General features: G+C 45.9%; 1 protein-coding gene and 1 pseudogene across 6 annotated transcripts in view; one reads left to right on the top strand and one right to left on the bottom strand.

Moving 5' to 3' along the window:
- The window catches only part of PHACTR1 (phosphatase and actin regulator 1), a 586996-nt gene that overhangs the window by 111339 nt on the left and 460866 nt on the right, over positions 1–14791 (bottom strand). The window lies entirely within an intron of this gene.
- On the top strand, positions 1407–2140 carry LOC133756740 (large ribosomal subunit protein uL30-like; annotated as a pseudogene).

The raw sequence follows: 14791 nt of genomic DNA, 5'->3' as shown, positions 1-14791 counted from the left end.
GCCGTTCCGACTGGCATAAGCATAAGGGACACTTTTGCAAGAGCCCTGAGACTCCTTTCTGCCCGGTGCAGGCGTTTTTGTGACTCAGAATCCTTTTTTTTTTTTTTTTTTGACAGGCAGAGTGGACAGTGAGAGAGAGAGAGACAGAGAGAAAGTCTTCCTTTACCGTTGATTCACCCCTTAATGGCCGCTGTGGCCGGCGCACCGCACTGATCCGAAGCCAGGAGCCAGGTGCTTCTCCTGGTCTCCCATGCGGGTGCAGGGCCCGAGCACTTGGGCCATCCTCCACTGGCTTCCCGGGCCATAGCAGAGAGCTGGCCTGGAAGAGGGGCAACCGGGACAGAATCTGGTGCCCCAACTGGGACTAGAACCCGGGGTGCCAGTGCCGCAGGTAGAGGATTAGCCTAGTGAGCTGCAGCACCGGCCAGAATCCTTTTGAGCCAACTACCCTGAGAATCTGCACACAGTGCATTTCAATCCCAGAATCTAAGATCCCAGTATACTCTCTTCCAGGACTTCATACATGAGATGGAACGGCATGTGTTTTTGTGTTCAAAGAATCGCTTTGATTTTCATTGTTGCTACTGTTTTGGATCTAATATCCCACGTTAACAGTCCTTTCCCTCTTGTTCTGAGGGAACGTGTAAGTGGCCGTGCTGAGAACCTCCCTCAACACAGGAGCCCTCAGGAGCACTGGCACAGCTTGGAAGCAGGCAAAGGGTGATGGTGTCATTTGAACTTCGCCCAGGAAGAGTGGCAGGCCCTGGACAACGCTCAGAGGACCCTGTACAGGGATGTATGCTGGAGACCTACAGTAGCCTGCTGTCCTTGGATTGTGTGTCACCAAATCTGTCCTTGGATTGTGTGTCACCAACCTTCAACTTGGAGCAAGGAACACAGCCCGGGATGGTAGTAGAAACTAAATCAAATCTCCCCCGTGGTCAAGAAAATGAATGACCTGAATGGGGCCACCCAGGAAAGTCAAGGTAGAAATCTGAGGAATCCCAATGGGGTCCTCAACTCCAGTTCCAAAATGAGCAACTGACTCCTGCTGTCAGAGGTGTAAGGCTACAAAGCTCCATGTGTTTCTGAGACCAAAGAAAATGAATATATCTCCCATGTTGGTGCCATTTGAAGACCTGGCTGTGGATTTCACCCAGCAGGAATGGAAAGACCTAACCAATGGTCAGAAGATGCTCTACAGGGGTGCGGTGCTGGAGACCTAAACCACCTGCTGACCTTGGCTTTGGACAGGTGCAGTCAGAAGCTGTGAAAGCTAATTTACATCTTATGCTGTGGTGACATGACACAACAACCAATCAGTACGTTAGCCCATTTTTCACTGCTTTAAAGTCCTGGAGAGGAGCTTCTTGAAAAAGAAAATGTTCTCTTTTCTGGCTGGAACCATGCAGGGTGACAAAAAGAAGAAGAAGGTTCCTGCTGTGCCAGAAACTCTTAAGAAAAAGTGGAGGCATTTGCAGTCCTGAAGATCAAGTACCTAAGGAAGAAATGTGCCAAAAAGATGCTTTGCAAGGCAAGGCAGAAGCTCACCTATGAAGAACCTAAGCGCCATCACAAGGAATACAGGAAGATGTACGGACCTGAAATTCGGATGGCAAGAACAGCTGGCAACCTTTGTGCACCTGCAGAACCCCAGCGGGCATTTGGCATCGGGATCAGAGGCATCAGTGAAGTGAGCCCTAAAGTCCGAGAAATGTCATAGCTCCTCTGCCTTCACCGGATCTTCAACGGCACCTTTGTTAAGCTCAACAAGGCTTCAGTTAGCAGGCTGAGTATTGTGGAACCAGAGATGGCCTGGAGGTCCCAAATCTAAGGTCAGTTAATGAACTAATATGCCAGTGTGGCTATGGCAAAATCAATTAGAAGTGAATTGCCTTTGACAGATAACGTCCTGATTGCCCATTCTCTTGGTAAATAGAATATCATTGGCACAGAAGATCTGATTCATGACATCTATACTCTTGGAAAACACTTCAAGGAAGCAGACAATTTCCTGGGGTTCTTTGAGTTATCTTCCCGCTGAGGTGGGATGAAGAAAAAGACCACCCATTTTGTAGAGGGTGGCGATGCTGGCAACACGGAATACCAGATCAACAGACTTACTAGAAGGGTGAACTGAGATGGTATATTTTTGTAATTTGGTCAGACAATATATAGCAACTACACTCAAACTGAAACACGCTGTTGTCCTGGAGACTTTTGTTAGCCTGTTTCCACCCTCCTTTACCTGTTGTGGCAAATCTTGGTGTGATAGAATGAAACCAAACCAACAGCCTTCACATGCAAAAGCAGGGGCCAGTTTGCATTGTGTGAAAAACATTTCATGATGTGTAAGTTTTTCTTTATGAAAAAAAAAACTTAATTTTTCACCTTTGAATTGTGCTATGAGACCAGAGAAAGCCTATCTTACAAACATTTGTACCTAATTTGTAGGGAAGGTAATCAAAGTTACATTTACTAAAAAAACTTGGCTGCTGAAATCCCATGTCTCAGGCTTTGTAAATAACTGCCTAGGTGTGTTGTTTTCCTTCTCCATTCTATTCTCGTTCCTGTTTGGCATCTTTTGCCCATGTTTAGGCGAGTTATTAGCAATTCCATGACATATTGTAAATGTCAGGATGGAAGAATCCCGTTTATGTCCACAGACACAAGTTATCTGGGAGCACCTTAAGCATGCATAGTGCAGTCACCGAGCAAAACCTTAAACTGGAAAGGTGGTATTTTATAGTAACATTCACGGATGGTACGTGTGTGTCACCTCACCTGGCCTAGTGACCTGGACATTTTGAAGTGCAGAGTGTAACACGCGGTACACATAATCAAAGAACTTCTGTGGTTCTTCATTGATTACGCCGTGGCTGGAATGCAACGTGAAGAGTGCAAATTGCCAGACATAGTTAGGAATGTCTTTATATTCTTTATTCCTGGCCTTTGAAGCTATCTGCTTGGTTAGTGAGTTTCTCCAGAGCCACTGAATTCTGTGAAGCCACATTACATGCTTATCAGTGTCCCATGCTTTGTCTGAAATTGATGGACTCAGTGCACTGTTGGGTCAATGTAAATAAACAGCATAAGAATCTCTTAAAAAAAAAGGTGGCCCTGACTTTTGATCACAAACCCAAAAAAGACATTGAGTAGGGCAGCTTATTTCAAGGGTGCGTCCCTGTAGCTATTTCTTGCTAGATTTATCGGCACACTATTTGCTGCTTTGATTGCCTCTCTGGGTCAAGTGTTCCAAACCACTGCTTATGTGGAACCTGGCCCACCAGAGCCTGCGGGTGGCTTGAGCATTTCAGGGAGTCAAATCGGGGTTCCCTCCGGGAGGTGCTGCTTCCACGGGTTCTGGGTATAGGTCTATCTCCTGAGCAATGCTGGCATCAAGTGCCTGCCTTCTTACCTTGTCTATGCTGATGGCCTTATGGCCTGAGCCAATACAACTGTTTCCAAAGGAAAACCGGCTCCAGGGTTTGGAGCTCAGAGAGGAGAGACCATCTCGCTCCTCCTGGGCATTTTGATATGAGAGCTGCAACTAGGGCAGTGATTGAACATAACATGCAGAGACTGTGTGGTTCCTCTCCTATGCAATCTGAGACGCTGACTCTCATAGGATCACCCATCATTGTGCCAGGGGCCTCTTACTGTTAATACGTAGCCTGGCTGACTAGAACCCAAGATTAAAAACAATCTCAAATGGCTAGTCCTGGGAGGAAAGTGATGGAGATACCTCTGCATCTCAACCTGAGCTCTCAAAGATGGCCCCTAACAGCCACATGCGGTGGTTATTCAAATCAGCTGGTTCACTCCCCAAGTGCCACAAATGGCCAGGGCTATGTAAGGCTAAAGCCAGAAGCCTGGAGCCCTATCCAGGTCTCCCAAGTGGGTGGCAGGGGCCCAAGTAGTTGGGCCATCCTCCCACTGCTCTCCCAGGCACATGAGCAGGGATCTGAATCAAAAGAGGAGCAGCCAGGACTCGAACCTGCACTTTGATATGAGATGACAGCGTCAAAGGTGGTGGCTTGACCCACTGCAACATGAGGCCTGCCCCGGGGAAGAGCCACATTTTAAGTGCTCCAAAACCACTTGGCCACCACAAATGAGAGACCATTTCCATTGTTGCTGACATTTCTACTGGACACCACTGCTCAAGGCCCAAGGTCTATCCAATGCACCTGCCAAAGTCTATCCAATTCTGGAAGCGAGAGGTTAGAACGATGCTGCTAAACCACTCCCCAGCACAACGAGTGGCAGCTCGGTGGACTGCAGGGCCATGTGTCCCAAGGACAGGGACGCGTTCTGGGCCGGGCGTCATTAAAGCAATTGCATCACTGCACAAACACCATGGGGCGCATTTGTATCAAGACGGCTCTGATGTCACCAGGTGACTTCACCTTGGGGAATCGCCCCTGTTTACATGGTCTGCCGCTGACTGTGGTGGACAGCTGTACTAGAATATTCTAAAAGGTGTGTGGAATTCCCCAATTAAAAGATACACTTATTTTGGTGGAAAAAAATGGAAATCCATGCATATGAGGAGTCTTTGAAAAGTTCATGAAAAATGTGTCTCATGAAAAAACACGTGATTTTCTTTTTGTGCCAAAGTAGTGCTATATGGGAGCTGGTTCAAGTCCTGGCTGATCTATTTCCGATACAACTCTCTGTTGTGGTCTGGGAAAGCAGTAGAAGATGGCCCAAGTGCTTGGACCCCTGCACCCATGTGGGAGACCTGGAAGAAGCTCCAGGCTCCTAGTTTTGGGTTGGCTCAGCTCCAGCCATAGTGGCCATTTGGGGACGGAATCAGCGGACAGATCTCTTTTTTTTTCTTGTTTTGCCTCTGCCTCTCTGTAACTCTGCCTTTCAAATAAATAATCTTTTAAACACACACACACACTTCCTTTTTTTAAAAAAATCTTTTTGTTATCACTTATCCTATCTGATATATTTGTACTAAATGCCTGGGACCATCCCCCTCACTGCGCCATGGTCTCTTGCCTTGATTTCCACAGTGCTATACATTTTGAGTTAGTTCCTATTTCTCTGGCTATTTCTCAGTCTTTGAAGGTCTTCTCACTCCGAATTTTTTGAAGTCTCTGACATTACAAGTTTGGTTCCATCGGGTCTCCTATTAAGGCCACTTGTTTTCCTGCTGTGCATCCTCTGGGAAACACCATCCACTTACACAACCTCACAATCACGTGTGCACCGATGCTTCCAAACCATCTCCAGCCCAGATGCCCCTCCCTCTTACGCTCCACGTCGGCATCTATGGCAGGCCATTCTGACACGTGGATAGTTCCAAATCAATGGGACCACTCGCCACAATATTCTGTGTCCCGAACTCGCTTCTCTTGGGTGCCCAGCTCAGCACATGGCTCCCATACAGCTCCAGTCCATCACCTGTGCCCGAATCCCAAGCATCAGCCCTGCCTATTGCCTTTCCTCCACCCCTTCCATCTAAGCTGGCACAGGACCTCCGGACTTCATCCCTGTCACTGTCTGGTCAGTCCCCTGCCTCCATCTCCACCACCCACCCCTAATTCCCTCGTTCCTGCTGTCTACTGCCCTACCCTGTGAGTCTCAACACTGGTCGGCTAACTGGCCTCCCTGACTCACCATGTCTTGGCCTCCTTCCTAGTTATCATCTCCTGTAGGCAGAGAGAGATGAGGCTAAACACCTGTGTAGAAAACCCTCCCAAGCTCCTCACTGCTCTCGAGATGTATAAACAACAAATACAGTTTTGCAGCGTGTGTGATCTGCCCTGATGCTCTCTAACCACAGACGCATTGGACACTCTCACTGTTCTCTTATTCCTAATGCGCTGCTCCCCTGCCCACCCCGTCTTCTCTAGGATAATTCTTATGCATCTCTGGGTTTCCTCTGAGACATCACTCCTTCCAAGATGCCATCCTAGGTCTCCAGGCCTGGTGGCTGACACAGGAAACCCTACTCTCCCCTTCACTCTAAACCAGGATGATACACTCTGCTAGGCAGGCAGGCCTGACTTGTCTTCCTCATATTCCTGGTGCCTGCGATGTAACAGGTGCTCAGGAAACACAGAGTGAGTGAATACATTTCTTGGGGCAATGCTGACTCATTGCTATAATAATGATTTCATTAATTCTTTTTGCATGGGATGATGATTTTCAGAGAGAACACTGCAGCTTAAAGAGACTTTTTAATCGCAATTTTGCTCTGCCCTGGGTTTTTTTTTCTTTTTTTGGTTCATAAAACCACTTTCCATCTGTCTCAGTTTGACACCTTTATACTGTTTGAGTAGATTTTGTTGGAAAAAAAAAAAAACCCTCAATGAACCATCTAGGTAAGTCCATTATACAAAGTGCCTAAGTGCTATGCAAATTTTATGTTACTGCTGCTAAAGGAAGCACTCTGTAAATCCCAGCTTTCAGAAGATGCCATTTCCAGGTGAGGCATCAGAGACGGCTAAAAATGGGGCAAAGCACAGTATACCTGGGAAAGGCTGGGAAAAGCATTTCCCATGCACTTCAAGGCTTTGCAAGTCTGTGCACCTGGGACACCAGACAAACAAGAGGATCCAGAAGGCAAGGCTACATTTGCCTCCCCTAATACAGAGGAGAACTTGTTACTTGTATTTTAAGATGATGACCTTTGAGTTGAATTATCAGGCCTTTTGCTATTGCGTGCCAGAGGAGAGACAACGCCAAGTCTGTGTGAAAAGACTTGTCCACGTCAGAAGGCTCCTGTCTGTGTTTATAATGAAATACAGCACCTTCCCAAACATGGCTCTAACCAGATTGAGGAAGAAAACATACCTTGGCGCACTTCATTACCTGCTGGGAAATGTTATTTGTAATTCCCAGCATGCACCAGAGAGCACGGCAGCCACCACGTCCCATCAGTTCTGTTCTTTCCTGGCCACAGACATGCCCCCCACCCCACCCCTGGACCTCCTTTCTCCTCCAGTGGGATCCTCTCCACCTCTAGAGCTAGGTGAAGCTGCAGCAGAAGCTTCTAGCTAAGCTGCGCCAGCCTCAACCATACACCTGCAGGCTGCTGGAGGCAGGCTGAGGAAGTGTCTGTGTGCAGGGACCTGGCTGTGTCACTGGTCGGTGGAAAGCTGGTCTTCCTGCCCCTCTCCTCCCAAGGGAGCCCAGTGTCGAAAATCACACACAATCACCAGGGTTACCCCCACAACCCTACAACTACAGCACACCGGTTATCTGCAGTGACTATTTGCAATAATCACTAACAGCAGTGTTCTTAAGATATTCTGATTACCAACATACAAAGCTTTCCTGTGTGCCTGTGAATTCCAAGTGAAGTTCAGATGGTCTTGGTAGGAGTTTTAAGAATTCACACTCAGGGCTCGTGTGTGACACAGTGGGCAAAGCTACCGACATCCCAGTGGGTGCCACATCACATCCCAGCTGCTCCAGTTCTGATCCAGCCTCCTGCTAATGTGCCTGGGAAAGCATGGAAGATGGTCCAAGTGCTTGGGCCCCTGCCACTCACATGGGAGAGCTGGATGAAGCTCCTGGCTCCTAGCTCCTGGCTTTGGCCATTGTGGTCATCTGGGGAGCAAACTGGAAGATGGAAGATCTTTCTCTGTCTCTCTCTCACAGTCTGTAACTGATTTTCAAATAAAATAAAACAAATCTTAAAAAAAGACTCCACACTCACTGGCTGTGACTTATGGGGCTCAATCAGCATCCTGGGCTTCGTGCTTCCCTTCTAAACTGGAAAACAAACAGCAGCTCTGCTAGGTGATTCTCAAGATCCTTGCTAAGTCAGAAAACATCACCGCTAATTGATTAATGGCATGGAGTCGGCAAAAAGTTCATGACAACTGCAGAGGATGAACAAAACTACTTGGAGATTTCCAAATTGTTTGTACCATTTTCCATGGACTTCGTGAAGTACCCTGTGTTGTCCTTGGTACATCGTCCCCCACAACACGTAAAGCCACTCTCCGAAAGCACAACCTTTGGCATCCACGTACTTAAACACATACATATCCCACTATTGCCTATTTAAATGCCAGCAAAAAAGGGAATAAAAATCATCCTTTAGTGTTCTGGATTTGTCCAATACAAGTGAATACACCAAGTCCTGTGAGCATGCAGATAGAGCCTCATGTTTGCACCTGCTACTCGTTCACTAAGCATTTACTGAGCACCAACAGTGAAGTCCCAAGCGCTGTTGTAGGACTTGAGCCACATCAGTGACAAAGTGGGCAAAATCGCTGCCATACCTGGTGGCGCTTTACTTCCAGTGAGAAGAGAGAAACATTGAAGGAAGCAGATTAACATAATCAATAAGTAACTGATGAGCACGTTGGAAGATGGTAGTCGAACAGGGTAAGGAATGAAGCACTAAGAAAGGGGTAAAGGGACTGGCGTTGTGGCAAAGCAGGTTAAGTGCCCCCTACAACGCCAGCATCCTACATGGGTGCTGCTTTGTGTCCTGGCTGCTCCACTTTTTTTAAAAAAAAATTTTTTTTAGCAGAGTGATAAGGCTTTATTGGGGACAAGGCGTCTGTCAGAATGGAAGGGACAGAGAGAGAGTGCCCAGTCGCTCGGACTGGGGGAGAACATGGTTGAGTGGGGAGAATACACCTGGGCAGGCCAGGCAGGCCAGCAGAGGGCAGAGGGCTGGGCACGCAGTCCATTTGCACTCCCTGGTTTTTAAGGGAGTCTGTTTACCTACCTCCCCTTCTCCAGGACAAAGGATGGAGTGTCCTGGCAGAAGGGTTTGTTGCGTGAAAATTAGCAAATTCCTCCCCAGATTTGCTGGTGCCGCCCGGGTAGAGTAGGGAGCTGTTCCACTTCCGATCCAGCTCCCTGCTAATGCGCCTGGGAAAGCAGTAGAAGATGACCCAAGTGTTTGGACCCCTGCACCCATGTGGAAGACCCGGATGAGGCTCCTGGCTCCTGACTTTGGCTTGGCTGAGCCCTGGCCATTGTAGCCATGTGGGGAATGAACCAGTGGATGGAAGATTGATCTTTTTCTCTCTCCCTCTCTTTAACTCTGACTTTCAAATACACACATACATACATACATTTATCTTTAAAAAAGAAAAGGGGTGGGATGGAAATCTTGCTGAATGGTCCTAGGGTGAGCTTCCTGGAGAAAGTGGCATTTGAGAAGGAATCAGAAGAGGTGTTAACTGTGTGGCTACCCAGGGGACGAGGGATCGAGAAGGAGCAGCTGATGCCAACCTCCAGGGCTAGAAAGTCCACAAGGACTGGTGTTGGGACACGGAGGTCCTCAGGGAGTTAAGGCAAGCACTGAGGCTGAAGGGCAGAGGGCGGATCGCACAGGGTCCTGCAGGCTATGGTGGAAACCTAGGACTCCGAGTGAAATGTGGAGCCACCGTGCGCTCTGGGCAGCGAGGGTGCAGGTCATGCTCTGCCTTACAGAGGACGGACACAGAGGCAGATACAGCATACAGGCTTCGCTTAAAAGCAACATACTGAGTCAATTTAAAGAATGTAAGGCCTGCAAATGAGGTTGCAGCTTGCTCTAAAGTGGTGGCAGGACCAAGTTTCAAGATTGTGGGTGGCCATGTCCTTGTTTCAGCCATGCAGTTACTGGATTTATGTCTCTTGTGAAAACATCACTTCCCCAGAGAAGTCCTCGGTGACTGCCTTTACCTAAAATCCCTGCTCTTATCTCGTTAGTGTGCTGCTAGGTTTTTCTTCAGAGTGCTCATTAATTCTTGACAATATGTAACAAACAGTAGTTCCTGTTTCCCTTAGTAGGACAAAGGTTGGGAAAGTAACATTTGGCTCTTTCAGTTATCTCCATAGCTTGGCCCCCGGCTGATGACCGGCCACCGAGGAAGTACAGGGTCCTCATTTGTTGAATGACTGAATGACTGAATGGATAGTCCAGGAGTCTAGGAGAACTTTGTTCCATTAAACTTTGTTTAGTTTGTTGAAATAAACTTCTAATCTAAACAAATAAGCCACATGACTAGGGAATAAAGAAAAATAAGCCATCCACTTATAGATCGTTTTCTACCATTAGTGGCTTTGGCATTTTCACTAGACAACTGATGGTTCATCTTCATGTTTGATGCATTTTTCATACAACTATTTCAGTCACACTGTAGAAAATTTGGAAAACAGGAGAAAAGGCACTTAGAGTTTTATGTCCCTACTACCATCCAGACTAATATAATTTACAACTTTCCTCTTATGCAGTTTTCAAAGTTGGCTGTGTTTTTATGTGGTTTCAATGTATCTAGAGATCAAATAATTCCCTCTGATTTTTTAAACATTTACCTAAAGCTCCTCTGCACTCTAACATTTCGATTCTAAATGGAAACAAATGTTAAACCCACAAGCCCCTGGATAACCACACTCCTCACTAACATGCCCCATAATGACAGATTGCTGCGCTAGTTCTTCAGATACCCAAGATTATTTTTTTTCCTTTTGGACCCAAGCTCTCCTTTTGCCTAATTTGAATTCACTGAGAAGCTTGGGAATTCCAACCCACTAAGAAAAACATACATGACCTGGGGGAGAACTGGTAGAGTAATAAAACTTCATTAACCCTGAGCTGGCACCTCGCAGAGTGAGGAATCTCACATCACTCTCCATAGGGTACTTGTACACTTCTTGTGAATGAGCAGGGTAGGACTGAGCAAAAGCAACAATGTAAAGCAGACTCAACAGGCGATCTCATCCACTCAAGAGAACAAATGCTTTGCATCACATCAGCAATAACACACACACACACACACATATGCTTAACTGCAGTGCACACGGAGGCTGGGTCCCCAGGCTACATGAGGGTGGATGTGCTGACACAGCCATCACAAGTTAACGCAGCAGGTGCCAGCGACCATGCATCTCTGGTGGAAACAGCTTTACGGCCAGGTGACTAGGTAGAGTCCTGTGTGCCAACACAAGGAAGTGGCACAAAATGAGGAATCGTCAGCCGGGCGGTACTGAATGGTGGCTCCGAATCTCTGACACCTATCTCTTGCAAGCTGACAACCTGGAACAACGATGAGCATCTTTTGCCACTTGCTGATGTCCAGGCAGTAGCAACAGCATTGTGTTTGCTCTACCCATTGGATGCTCAGGGACAACAAAAAGGATGATGGGAAAGTGAGGAAGGCAAGGTGGGGGAGGTTGTGAGAAGCAGGGCTTTCCCTGACACTGACCATTTGGAGAGGGGCCACATTTGTGTTCCTTTTCGATCCTTGGACATAGGGGGACACAGTTGTCCACCTTTTCTGATTCTTGGCCCATTGACAGGGTTAGCTGGGGTCAGGCATAAGGGTTTGCAAAAATACAGCTGCTGCTACATTGAGGCTGGGAACCATGGCACGCTCACGTTTCCTGAGAACTTACAGACGAACTCAAGCAATCCTCAGCACAACGCCATTCACCCTTGCAGATACAGGAATGGAGCAGAGAGGGGAATGACTCCACTAAAACTGCACAGCCAGTCAGCACGGCAACTGGAGTTGGGACCAAGTATATTAATCCCAGGACCCATGGTTCTAGTTGCTGATGGAATGTGATAGAAAGTTGTGACATGTACCATGTACCTTCTCAGATCACAATGGAATGAAGCTGGAAATTAGCAACTCAGGAATCTCTAGGACATATGCAAACACATGGAGACTGAATAACATGCTCCTGGATGAACAGTGGGGTCACTGAAGAAATCAAAATAGAAATCAAAAAATTTCTGGCGGGGTTGGAGCTGTGGTGCAGCGAGTTAATGCCTTGGCCTGAAGAGCTGGAATCCCATATGGGCGCCATTTCGAGACCCAGCTGCTCCACTTCCCATCAGCTCTCTGCTATGGCCAGGGAAAGCAGGAGAAGATGGCCCAAGTCCTTGGGCCCCTGCACCCATGTGGGAGACCCAGAAGAAGCTCCTGGCTCCTGGCTTCAGATCGGTGCAGCTCCAGCTGTTGTGGCAAATTGGGGAGTGAACCAGCAGATGGAAGACCCCTCTCACTCTCTCTCTCTGCCTTTCCTCTCTCTGTGTAACTCTTTCAAATAAATAAATAAATGTTAAAAAAATTTCTGGAAACAAATAAAGACTGATATGCAACATATCAAAACTTATGAGATACAGCAAAAGTAGTGTTAAGAGGAAAGTTTATAGCAACTGGTGCCTAGATCAAGAAATTGGAAGGGCACCAAACAAATGAGCTACCAGCATCTCAAGGATCTAGAAAAACAATAGCAAACCAAACCCAAAACTAGTAATAAAAAGAAATAATTAAATTGGAAAAAATACCAAAATTGAAACAAAAAAATACAAAAGATCAGGAAAACAAACAGCTGTTTTTTTGAAAAAATAAACAAAGTTGATACACCATTGGCCCAAGTAACGAAAAAAGGAGAGAGAAGACTCAAATTAATAAAATTAGAGATGAAAGAGGAAATTTAACAACAGACACTACAGAAATAAAAAGAATCAACAGAGAGCTGTACACCAACAAACCGGGAAACTTAGAAGAAATGAAGATTCCTGGACACATACAACCTACCTAACTTGAGCCATGATGACACAGAAAACCTAAACAGACCTGTAACCTAGATGGAAATTGAATCAGTAATAAAGACCATTCCAAAAAAAGAAAAGCCCAGGACCAGATGGCTTCACTGCTGAATTCTACCTGATATTTAAAGAACTAACTCCAATCCTTCTCAAGCTATTCAAAACAATTTAAAGGGAGGGAATCCTCCCAAATTCTTTCTATGAAGCCAGCATCACTTTAATTCCTAAACTTGAAAAAGATGCAACTAAGAAAGAGAATTATAGACCAATTTCCCTGATGAACAAAGATGCAAAAATCCTCAACAAAATTCTGGCCAATCGGATCCAACAAAAACATCAGAAAGATCATTCACCTGGACAAGTGGGATTTATCCCTGGTATGCAGGGATGGTTCAACATTCACAAATCAACCAATGTGAAACATCACATTAACAAAACAAACTGATAAACAAAAACCATATGATTATCTCAATAGACACAGATAAAGCATTTGATAAAATACAACATCCTTTCATGATAAAAAATCTAAGCAAATTGGGTATAGAAGGAACATTCCTCAACACAATCAAGGCAATTTATGACAAACCCATGGCCAGAGTCCTATTGAATGGGGAAAAGTTAGAAGCATTTCAACTGAGATCCAGAACCAGACAAGGATGCCCACTCTCACCATTGCTATTCAATATAGTCCTGGAAGTTTTAGCCAAGGCATTAGGCAAGAAAAGGAAATCAAAGGCATACAAATTGGGAAGAAGAAAATCAAACTATCCCTATTTGCAGATGACATGATTCTATATATAGGGGATCCAAAAGACTCCACTAAGAGACTAGTGGGACTCATTTGGTAAAGTAGCAGGATATAAAATCCATGCACAAAAATGAACAGCCTCTGTATACACAGACAATGCCACGGCTAAGAAAGAACTCTTAAGATCAATCCCATTCACAATAGCTACAAAAAAAAAAATCAACCATCCTGGAGTAAATTTAACAAAGGATGTCAAAAATCTCTATGATGAGAATTACAAAACATTAAAGAAAGAAATAGAAGATACCAAAAAAAAAAAAAAAAAAGGAAAAATCTTCCATGTTCATGGATTGGAAGAATCAATGTCAGCAAAATGTCCATTCTTCTCAAAGCAATTTACAGATTCAATGCAATACCAATCAAAATACCAAGGACATTATTCCTAGATCTATAAAGAATGATGCTGAAAATCATATGGGAGCATAGGAGATCCTGAATAGCTAAAGCAATCTTATTTATTTATTTATTTATTTGACAGGTAGAATTATAGACAGTGAGAGAGAGAGACAGAGAGAAAGGTCTTCCTTCTGTTGGTTCATCCTCCAAATGGCTGCTATGGCTGGCACGCTGCGCCGATCCGAAGCCAGGAGCCAGGTGCTTCCTCCTGGTCTCCCATGCGGGTTCAGGGGCCCAAGCACCTGGGCCATCCTCCACTGCCTTCTTGGGCCACAGCAGAGAGCTGGACTGGAAGAGGAGCAACCGGGACTAGAACCTGGCACCCATATGTGATGCCGGCGCCACAGGTGGAGGATTAACCAAGTGAGCCACAGCCCCGGCCCTGTAATATGTCTTAAAATCAGGTATTGTGATGCTTCCAGTTTTATTTTTGTTTTTTTTTAAGATTGCTTTAGGGGCTGGCGCAGTGGCTCATTTGGTTAATCCTCTGCCTGCGGTGCCGGAATCCCATATGGGTGCCGGTTTCTAGTCCTGGTTGCTCCTCTTCCAGTCCAGCTCTCTGCTGTGGCCCAAGAAGGCAGTGGAGGATGGCCCAGGTGCTTGGGTCCCTGCACCCACATGGGAGACCAGGAGGAAGCACCTGGCCCCTGGCTTCGGATCGGCACAGCACGCCGGCTGTAGTGGCCACTTAGGGGGTGTACCAATGGAAGGAAGACCTTTCTCTCTGTCTCTCTCTCTCACTGTCTAACTCTGTCTGTCAAATAAAAAAAGACATATTACAGGGAAGTTATAATTAAACAGCCTGGTACTGGTAAAAAAAACAGATGGTTAAACTAATGAAACAGAATAGAAACACCAGAAATCAACCCAAACATCTATAACAAACTTACATTTGATCAAGGAGCTAAAACCAATCCTTGGAACAAGGATAGTGGTCTTCAACAAATGATGCTGGAAAAACTGGATTTCCACATGTGGTAGTATGAAGCCAGACCCCTACCTCACATCTTATACAAAAAACCACTCAAAATGGATTAAAGACCTTAATCTGTGACCTG

The sequence above is a fragment of the Lepus europaeus genome, chromosome 3 (assembly GCF_033115175.1).
Source record: "Lepus europaeus isolate LE1 chromosome 3, mLepTim1.pri, whole genome shotgun sequence".
Lineage (NCBI taxonomy): Eukaryota > Metazoa > Chordata > Mammalia > Lagomorpha > Leporidae > Lepus > Lepus europaeus.
This window is presented reverse-complemented; position numbering and strand designations above follow the sequence as displayed.